The 11,502-nt window shown below is 43.7% G+C and overlaps 1 pseudogene; it reads left to right on the forward strand.

Annotated features, from left to right (window-relative positions):
* The first annotated feature begins 1,383 nt into the window (after positions 1-1,383).
* On the forward strand, positions 1,384-5,410 carry Gm9488 (annotated as a pseudogene).
* The last annotated feature ends 6,092 nt before the right edge of the window (positions 5,411-11,502 follow it).

Raw genomic sequence — 11,502 nt, forward strand, 5'->3', positions numbered from 1 at the left:
AATCTTCAGTTTTTCTAGTCAAGTTTTCTCTGTGTAGCTTTGGCCACCCTGGAACTCATTCTTGTTCAAGGCTGGCCTCGAACTCACAGAGAGCTCTGTCTGCCTCTGCTGCCTGAGTGTTGGGATTAAAGGCATGTGCCACCAGTGCTCAGCAACATTAAAAAAAAAAAAAGGCTGGGGTTTTAGCTCAGTGTTAGAGCTCATGCCTCAAAGGTAAGAGGCCCTGAATTCTAGTCCTGATACACAGTACTATGTAATCAATACTGCAGCCATAGTAGTAATAATAGTAACGTCAGCAGAGAGCTACAGTTTACTCCACAATTCTCACACAATGAAATCTGAGTGACAAGCATTGGTAACTTGTCTCTTTAAAAAATATTGATTTATTATATATTTGTGTGTGTGTGTGTGTGTGTGTGTGTGTGTGTGCAATGTATGTGTACCACCTGTGTTCAGGAACCTGAGTGTGTCAGAAGATGCCCTGAAACTCAAGTTACAAACAGTGTGAGCCACCATGCGGATGCTGGGAACCAAATCTGGATCCTCTGCAAGAGCAGTAAGTGCGCCCTCATGAATGTATGTGCACCACACATGTGAGTGGTATCTGTGGAAGTCAGAAGACGGTGTCAGATCCCCTGGAAGTGGAGTTATACATGGGTATGAGCCACCATGTAGGTGTTAGAAACCAAACTTAGGTCCTTTACAAGAGCAGCGAGTGCTCTTAACCTCTGGGCCATCTTTTCTTTTTTTTTTAAGATTTATTTATTTATTATATGTAAGTACACTGTAGCTGTCTTCAGACACTCCAGAAGAGGGCATCAGATTTCATTACGGATGGTTGTGAGCCACCATGTGGTTGCTGGGATTTGAACTCAGTCGACGCTCTTAACCACTGAGCCATCTCACCAGCCCCCATCTTTTCAATCTCAGAAAATCCACTCCTTTTTCTAACGTTTGTGGTTGGAACATAATTCATTTCCTCATCATGAAAGCAGACAAATCAGTGATAAGAGGAAATCTGCTCGGACTTTAGCATCTGGGAACAGCTAACCACCTCAAGTCTCCAGAAGGGGTGGAAGGAAGCATTTGCTACCATCCAGCTGCCTACTGCTTGGTGTATTGGTCAGTGAGTGAGTCCTTGGCCTGGACCGTATTGGCTCTCAACCTATGGGTCGCGACAGGAGTCACATATCAGATATTTACATTAGGATTCATCATGATAGCAAAATTACTGTTGTGAAGAGGTAACAAAAATAACTTTATGGTGGGGCATCACCACAACATTAGGAATTGTATCAAAGGCTCACAGCATTAGGATGGGTGAGAGCCACTTGCTAGGAGTTGTAAACGTGAGTTTCAGAAGCTGTCAGCTTAGTAAGAGCAATGGAAGATTTGAAAATTGGCGGGTCAGCTGTACACGAAATACATGTGAATGGAATGTACAGGAAGCAGTCTGAACATTCTTTCAACAGTAAGTGCACAATTAATTATTTTACTAATTGATGCTTTAAACAACTGTGGGCTGGAGAGAGGGCTCAGAGGGTAAGGGCCTTGTCTGCTCTTCCAGAGGTCCTGAGTTCAATTCCCAGCAACTGCATGGCAGCTCACAGCCATCTGTAATGAGATCTGGCGCCCTCTTCTGGCCCACAGGCACACATGCAGGCAGAACACTGTATACATAATAAATAATTTTTTGTGTGTGTGGTTTTTCGAGACAGGGTTTCTCTGTGTAGCCCTGGCTGTCCTGGAACTCACTTTGTAGACCAAGCTGGCCTCGAACTCAGAAATCCGCCTGCCTCTGCCTCCCGAGTGCTAGGATTAAAGGTGTGTGCCACCACACCCGGCATAAATAAATATTTTTAAAAATTGCAATAAATCTTCATTCTAGTAATGATCTCAAATAAATGAGAGTACATTCTTACTGGACAGGACTTGGGAATGTGTATGGAACTTATGACATGTCTGCTGATGCCTCCCATCCAAGGGGACTACGGTGTTTAAAATGATCACAGCAAACCCTGAACAGCTCAATCTGGTGACATAAATCAAGATTTACGTCACAAATCAGAGGCTACTTCAGGAGTGAGCTCAAGAATGCAGGTCCACATACAACCTCAGGTGTGCCAATGCTCTTATAGCAGATGGTTGTTCCAAGTTCACCTTGCTCAGGTCTGTTTTTGTTATTCTGAGGGAGTCTCATTATGCAGCTCAGGCTGGCCTTGGGCCCTTACTTAAGTGAAGCAGGAATTGTTAAAGTGTTCATTTTAAAACAGCGTAACTTGGTGGTGCTGCTGTATGCCTTTAATCCTAGCATCCAAGAGGCAGATCTGTGAGTTCAAGGCCAGCCTGATCTACAAAGTGAGTTCCACAATAGTCCAGGCTACACAGAGAAACCCTGTCTCAAGAAACAAATACCCACGGGGGGGGGGGGAATACATAACAACAAAAAAAGACAACAAAACCACCAAAGGAACAAACACCCAACAGTGATGAAAACCTCACATCAGCGGCCTCAGGTTAAACTAAAGATAAACTGACCACAGTCCAGTCATCCCATCTACTTCAACTCAGTTCTAACTTTTTATTCCTGAACACAGGGATGAAACTGGAGGCTATTATGTTAAAGGAACTAAGCCAGGGACAGAAAAACAAACATTGCGTGCTGCCCTTCATTTGAAGACTCTATAAAGCTGGTCTGGCATTGGAGACATAGTTCAGCTGGTTTTTGTTTTGTTTTTGTGAAGACCCAGGTCCAATTCCCATTGCCCACAGGGTACCTGTGGTGGTTTCAACACGGTTGGCCCAGAAAGTAGCACTATTAGGAGATATGGTCTTGTTGGAGTAAGTGTGGCCTTGTAGGAAGTGTGTCACTGTGGGTGTTGCTTTGAAACCCTCCTCCTAGCTACCTAGGAGACAGTCTCTCCTTGCTGCAGTCAGATCAAGATGCAGAACTCCCAGCTCCTTCTCCAGCACCATGTCTGCCTGGACACTGCCATGCTTCATGTCAAGATGTTAATGGACTGAACCTCTGAACTGCAAGCAAGCCCCAATTCAATGTTGCCTTTATAAGAGTTGCCCTGATTGAGGCTGGAGAGATGGCTCAGCGGTTTAAGAGCACTGACTGCTCTTCTGAAGATCCTGAGTTCAAATCCCAGCAACCACATGGTGGCTCACAACCATCTGTAATGAGATCGGATGCCCTCTTCTGGAGTGTCTGAAGACAGCTACAGTGTATTTACATTAAATAAATAAATAAATAAATAAATAAATAAATAAATAAATAAATAAATCTTTTTTAAAATCAGAGTTGCAGCCGGGCGGTGGTGGCGCATGCCTTTAATCCCAGCATTTGGGAGGCAGAGGCAGGCAGATTTCTGAGTTCGAGGCCAGCCTGATCTACAGAGTGAGTTCCAGGACAGCCAGGGCTATACAGAGAAACCCTGTCTCGAAAAACAAAACAAAACAAACAAACAAACAAACAAGCAAAAAGCATTCTGAAAATATTCATCATGAAGAAATGATAAGCGCTGAAGGAGACATTTACTTAGCCTGATTTAAATGCAATAGTATGCACCAAAAAACAATACAATGACCCATAAATTTATACAATTTTATGGTTTTACATATCATTCATATTAAAATTAATTTAAAGATAATTCTAGACTTTTTTTCTAAAGTAATATTTTTTTCTTGTTTTTGTTTGTCTCTTTGTTGCTGGCCTGGGACTCGATGTGTAGACCAGACTGCCCTTCGACATGGAGAGATCATACTACCTTCCCAGAGTTGGGATTAAAAGTGTGCTGCACCACATTTTGGATGCTCCTTTTGCTAAAGGCGAAACATTGACAACATTGAAATGTTGTTAGAAGTTCAGCTGGGGACTGGAGAGATGGCTCTGTGGTTAAGAGCACAGAATGCTCTTCCGAAGGTCCTGAGTTCAAATCCCAGCAACCACGTGGTGGCTCACAACCATCTGTAATGAGATCTGACGACAGCTACAGTCAGTGTACTTAGCTTAAATAAATCTTTTTTTTTTTTTTTTTTTTTTTTTTGGTTTTTCGAGACAGAGTTTCTCTGTGTAGCCCTGGCTGTCCTGGAACTCACTTTGTAGACCAGGCTGGCCTCGAACTCAGAAATCTGCCTGCCTCTGCCTCCCGAGTGCTGGGATTAAAAGTGTGCGCCACTACGCCCGGCTTTTTCTATCTTTTTTTTTTTTTAATAAATCTTAAAAAAAAAAATTCAGGCTGTTGTTGGCCCTCTGGCAAAGGCGGTTGCCTGGGTGATAGCTGATCATGACTAATGCTCCCCGCCCCAGGGTCGGAGCACCGGTTCTTGGGTTTGACTCATAGGGTGTCAAGCCAAGGTTTGCAGATCCTCTGAGGGTCTAGAATACTGCTTTAGGGTGCGTGTGTATGGATCTGCCCTGACGCGTCCTTGTCACGGAGAGATGCCAAGGTGCAGGAGCCTGTTTACCTGAGGTTACTCCGCCTTGGGTTTAGCTCCAGGATCTCGGGTCTTCCTCCGCACCATCCAGGAGCCGCTTGAGCAGGGTCAGGGGGAAGAGCTGGAGGCCACGGACTCACAACTGGTGTGGCGCACGCGTGTGGACTGCATGCCGAGCCGTTTTCCCGGGGCCGTGGGACCGCCCGCCTTGGCCCTGGCGGAAGGCAGCGAAGGATCAGCTGGACAGTCTTCTCACCAGAATTCCACAGAGAAGGGTTAAAAATTGGATATGCATCTAAAACCAGAATTCCAAAGGCACTGTCAAGCCGCATAAAGCAGACAGAATCAAGGAGGGTCACACAGTGTACTCACACATTGCCAAACTGCAGGAGTTATGGAAAACTACTCAAATCCAAACAATTCATATCCCTAAATCAATGTCAGATGCATCTTTTCTAAAGCATCCAGAACTCACCTTGGGCCAGAAGCGCTACCTGTGCATCATTGCTAAGACCTGTAACTCCAGCTATCTGAGGACCTTAATGAAGAGGCAGTACATGCATCTATTTCATCACCGGTCACAGAAGACAGGTGTCACCACAGAGGCCATATCAGCTCTCACTACTCACAGAAACAGCATTCCCCCTGTACTGCATGGAGACACCATCTGGAGAGAGAGGACTCTCTGAGCATTGCAGCTGGAGCACCTGAAATGATCATACATTCCCTTTGGCGACCCCTGAGACACAAAGAAGGGTTAAAAATTGGATATGCATCTAAAACAAGATGCAAGTCCCTGAAGATTTTTAGATAGAAGACAGGCAGACTGTTCTTGCTACCAGTTCCTTCTAATGATTACCAACCATGCATGAATGAAGAAACGAAGGAAGAGGATCTACTGAATAAGTGAATGCAGTCCATGTCCATCCAAGAACAAGGCTCATCTCACATCAACCTGACAGTCTAATCCTCCACACCAAGTTCAGCCATCAGCTAATATCCAGATGCTGAGTGGACAGGGAAGAGTTGGAGCCATGTATGGGATAGTGCTAGTAGTAACTGGTATGTTATTTTGGTTGTTGAGAAATTTATGATAGCCGCCTTTGTCTAATATATTTCTGTGTTATATCTCTGTAATGTATGCTAGTTTCTAGCTAGAACAATTAAAATTTTACTTGCCACATTAAAAAAAAGTTCAGCTGGGCATCATGGCACATGCCTTAAATCCTAGCACTCTCGAGGCAGGGCAGATAGATCTCTTTGAGTTTAAGGTCTTCCCAGTCTATATAAAGAGTTCCAGGACAGGCGGGGCTACATAGAGAGATCCCATCTTGAAAGAAGGAGGAGAAGGTGGCAGCAGTGGAGGAGGAGGCGAGGGAGGGGAGGGGAGGGGGAGGGAGAGGAGACAGAAATAGGAGGAGGAGGAGGAAGAGGAGAAGAAGCTGTAGCACATTTCACTCCAGTAAGAATGAGTAAGCAATAATATAGGAGTATAACCCCAGCTACACAGGAGGCTGAGACAGGAAGAAAGTTCAAAGCCACCCTGGGCAACTAGGTGAGAATGTCTCTCAAAATAAATAGAAAGCTGAATAATAACAAAACAACATAACTCAAAAACAGACATCTTGGGGGCTAGAAAGATGGATCAGTGGTTAAGAGCACTGACTGCTGTTCCAGAGGTCCTGAGTTCAATTCCCAGCAACCACATGGTGGCTCACAGCAATCTGTAATGGGATCTGATGCCCTCTTCTGGTGTGCATGAAGATATCATACTTACATACATAAAATATATGTATATATGTACGCATATACATAAAATAAATCTTTTTAAAACCAGACACCTTAATCAATGGAATGGAATTGAACACTCAGACAGACATAAGTCCATGTGCTTGTGGACTCCTGATTTTTTTTTTCTTTTTGGTGCTTTTGAGGCAGGGTCTCTCTGTATAGCCCTAGCTATCCTGGAACTGAATCTGTAGACTTGGCTGACCTCAAACTCACCAAGACCCACCCACCTCTGCCTCCTGAGCTAGAATTAAAGGTATGTGCCACTATATTGACCTTGGATGCCTGATTTTTGACAAAGCCAAAAATATACACTGGAGAAAAGGCAGCATCTTCAACAAATGGTACTGGTCAAACTGGATGGCTGAATGGAGAATGCAAATACTTATCACCCTGCACAAAACTCAACCCCAAATGGATCAAGGACCTCACCATAAGACCGGATACCCTCAGTCTGAAAAAAGAGATAGTGAGGAATAGGCTTGAATTCAGTGGCACAGGAGGGGACTTCTTGAACAGGAGAGCACAGGCAGTAAGACTAACAGTTAATAAATGGAATTTCAGGAAATTGAAAAGCTTCTGTATGGCAAAGGACAACATCATTTCAGCAAAGTGGCAGCCTACAGAATTCAAAAAGATCTTTACCAATTATAGATCTGATAAAGGATCAACCCACATCACCCACATCAGAAAAACTTCCTCTTGTAGTTGATAGGAATTAACAGAGAGACCCACAACTGTACCATGTTCAGAGAGGGAGAGACTTTGGAACACTCAGTCCTAAGTGGGATGTTGTCATCAAACCCCTCCACCTCAGGGTTTAGGGAGCAATGCAGAAGAGGAGACAGAAAGATTGTAAGAGACTGAAGTGGTGGACGATTCCAAGGAAACAGTGTCTTCCAGACACAAAATGACTGGTGCACATACAAACTCATAGAGACTGTGGTAGCACACTCAAGATCTGCACGGTTTCAAGAGAAATGAGTGGTCCTAGCACTGGGAGAAAGAAGTGGACACTGGATCCTACACCTAATAAAGACGCTATTTGCAATTGATACCATTGGCAAAGGGAAAATGAGTTTTCTCCAGTGCGATCTCACTGGGTTTATCAACCACATTTCAGGGCAAGCCCTAAGCCCAGCAGTGGTCCAACACAACAGGAACTCTCTTTTTGTAGATTGTCAGTTTCATTTTGCCTTGCTTTTCTTTAATTGGCATTTTGTTTGTTTGTTCTGATTTTCATGTTTGTATCGTCTTCTTCCTCCTCCTCCTCTTTTTCCTCCTCCTTCTCCTTTTTTTAAAGAGACTAACGTAAAGTAAGGAGGTGGAGGGGATCTGGGAAGAATTATAGAAGGGAAAAACATGATCAAAACACATAGTATAAAAAAAAATCAATCAAAAAGATCAAAAGAGCCGGGCGTGGTGGTGCACGCCTTTAATCCCAGCACTCGGGAGGCTGAGGCAGGCAGACAGCCAGGGCTATACAGAGAAACCCTGTCTCTAAAAAACAAAAAGAAAAAAAATCAAAAGACAAAATTTTAGTTATTTAATTAAAAAAAAATAATTGGAGAGCTCAGGATGTGGAAAGTGATACAGTACTTAGTACCTGAGGGAAGCCCCTGGGACACCTGGGTTCAATTGAGAGAGAGAGAGAGAGAGAGAGAGAGAGAGAGAGAGAGAGAGAGAGAATATCAAATATGCCCTCAGTTGGGGTTCCCAGTGGGTTTTTAAATTTTTATTTATTTTTATATATGTGAATATACTGTCATTGTCTTCAAACACACCTGAAGAAAACATGGAATTCCATTACAGGTGATTGTGAACCACTATGTGGTTGCTGGGAATTGAACACAGGACCTGTAGGAAGAACAGTCAGTGCTCTTAACCACTGAGCCATCTCTCCAGCCCAGAACCTAACTTCTTATATGCTAGCCAACAACTCTGAGACTAAGGAATATGCCAGTTCAAGAACATTATAGTTCTTTCTCTGCAAAATAAATAAATAAATAAATAATTGTGTTCCTAGTTTGATTTTAAAAAAAGGATCAAGTAATTCTATCTTCAAAAGAGACATAGAAAGAATTTTGTAAAGTGAGTTTTAATGGAGGGGATATTGCTAGAGAGGTGGCTCAATGGTTAACAGAACTAGTTGGTCTTGCAGTAGATGCGGTTTTTGTTCCCAACACCCAAATGGGGGCTCATCACCATCCCTAACTCCAATTCCAGGGATCAGACATCCTCCCCTGATCCCTGTGGCCACCAGGCACTCACATGGTCCACATGCATACATGAAGGCAAACACGCATGCACATAAAACACTTGAAATAAACTGAGTTTTGTAAAAATACTTATTGATGAATGATACTTTGAATAGTCTCTGCAAGAATTTTTGGGAACCAATATTTACATAGTTCGATATTTAAAAGCACAATTGGTAGTAGCTTCCCTTTTACATAACTTGACAGCTTGTAGGGTACCTCAACACTTATGCACATTCTGAAGCCAAAATTCTGTGGGGTCCTGGAGGTCTACTTTGGTGGTACTTGCCTACCTTGCATGAATCCCAAGGTCCAATCCTCAGCACCAACAGAAAAAACATTACAGCCGCACTTGATGACTCACACCTTTAATCCCAACTCTGGAGAGACAGAGGCAGGCGGATTTCTGTGAGTTTGAGGCCAACCTGGTCTACAAAGCAAGTTCCAGGACAGTCAGAGCTGTTGCACCGAGAAACCCAGTCTTGAGAAAAAAAAAGACAAAAATTAGAAATACCATGATTTCTTATGATCCAGCAATCTGTGTGTATATCAAATGAAACTAAACCACTATGTTGAAGAGGCATCTGAACTCTCGAAGTCATTAAAACATATTCACAATTGACAAGACTCCATCAACTGATAAACAGATAAAGAAATGTGGTACATCTGCATGCTGGAATATAATTCAGCATTAAAATAATGAAGTCCTATCATTTGCAGCAATATGGATGGCACTAGAGAACATTATGATAAATAAGTCAAGCACAGAAAGACAAATATTGCATGCCCCCATTAATATAGAGGCCAAGAATGGATCTTATTGGGTTGAAGGGATGTGGGTTTACAAGCCTGGGCCAGGGTGGGAGTGAAGAAAAGATACTCCAATTACTCTGATTAGATCATTAAAGTATGCTGTATACATAGTTTGAAATTTTATGTTGCACTCCATAAATAGGCACACTAATTGTTGTTTAAAAATATTAGAATATACCAGGAGGTGGTGGCGTATGCCTTTAATGCCAGCACTTGGGAGGCAGAGTCAGGCAGATTTCTGAGTTCGAGGACAGCCTGGTCTACCAGGACAGCCAGGGCTACACAGAGAAACCCTGTCTCGAAAAACCAAAAAAATAAATAAATAAATAAATAAATAAATAAATAAATAAATAAATAAATAAAAATAAAGAATATATTGTAAAATAATATGGTTTACAGCTATAAGGCAAAGGGGAAACAATTTCATTGTCTGTGTGTCTGTATGCATGCAGGACCATGCATAAACCAAGCAAGTGCTCTACGACTAAGGTCTCTCCTCACCCACTCAGCTCATTGAGACTGGGTCTCACTCCACAGCTCAGGCTGGCTTCAAACCTGGCAATCCTCCTGCCTCAGCCTCCTGTAGGGTGGAATTAATGACATGTACTACCACACCAGACTCAAATTCAACTTGGTGGGGGGGAGGTGCTGCTTTGAGAGAGGGTTTCACTCTGCAGCCCAGATTAGCCCTGGCTTCAATGACAATCTTCCTACCTTAGTGTCTCAAGTGCTTGGGTCACAGGCATGAGACATCATGTCTGACTCAACTTCAAATTGTTTTATCTTGTGTATATGTATGTTTGTATGTCCATGGCAAATGCACACAAATCAGAGGACAACTGTGGGTGTTAGCTCTCACCTTCCACTTTTTTTTTATCTGAGCCTGATGGTACACACCCTTAATCCCAGCACTCAAAAGGCAGACCAGTGGATCTCTGAGTTTGAGGCCAGCCTGGTCTACCGAGTGAGTTCTAGGACAGCTAGGGCTACATAGAGAGACTCTGTCTCCAAAAAAAAAACAAACAAATTTTCCATCCATTTTGTGTGAAACTTATTTTCCTGTGTGTATGTATAGGTGTACATGTGTTCATGGGGGGTGCACACACTGGCATGTAGAGGCCAGAGATCAACCAAGGGTATTGTTTGACAGGAGCCATCTACAGGGCCTCTCATTGAGACGTGGTGCTCCACAGTTAAGCCAGGCTGGGCTGAGCAGTGAGCCTCATAATCTTTCTGCCTCTCCCTTTCCAACACTGGAATTGTAGATGCACAACTTATTGGCCAGCTTCCTGTTATTATAATTTTTTTTTATTTTTATTTTGTACAGTTCAGTTGCCATCCATCCTTCCACAGTTCATCTCACACCTGCTCTCCAGTCTCCAAGAGGATATCCCCACTTCCCACCCCTATTCCCCATCCCCCACCACCCATCCAGTCCCTGGGGCCTCAAGTCTCTCACTGAGGCCAGACCCGACAGTCCTCTGCTGTATAAGTGTCGGGACCTCAGACCAGCTCATGTATGCTGTCTGGTTGGTGGCTCAGTGTCTGAGAGATCTCAGGGGTCCGGGTTAGATGAGACTGCTGGTGTTCCTATGGGGTTGTCTTCCTCCACAACTTCTTACCGCCTCTCCCTAATTCAACCACAGGGCTCCTTAAGTCCATTCAGTCCAATGGTTGGGTGTAAGTATCTGCATCTGTCTCAGTCAGCTGCTTGTTGGGCCTCTCAGAGGACAGACATGCTAGGCTCCTGTCTGTAAGCCATCATAGCATCAGTAATAGTGTCAGATCTTGAAGCATCCCCTTGAGATGGATCCCGATTTAGGCTGTTCACTGGATCTCCTTTCTCTCAGTCTCTTCCATTTTTGTCTCTGCAGTTCTTTCAGACAGGAACAATTATGGGTCAGAAATGTGACTGTGGGATGGCAACCCCATCCCTCACTTGATGCCCTGTCTTCCTGCTGGAGGTGGGCTCTATAAGTTCCCTCTCTCTACTGTTGGGTGTTTCATCTAAGGTCCCTCCATTTGAGTCCTCACCTCCCAGGTCTTTGGTACATTCTAGAGGCTCCCCTCAAACCTCCTATTTCCGGAGGTTGCCTGTTTCTATTCTTTCTGCTGCCCCTCAAGGTTTCTCTCTTGCTGGGCAGTGGTGGCGCATGCCTTTAATCCCAGCACTTGGGAGGCAGAGGCAGGCAGATTTCTG

This window comes from Mus musculus, chromosome X, assembly GCF_000001635.26.
Source record: "Mus musculus strain C57BL/6J chromosome X, GRCm38.p6 C57BL/6J".
Lineage (NCBI taxonomy): Eukaryota > Metazoa > Chordata > Mammalia > Rodentia > Muridae > Mus > Mus musculus.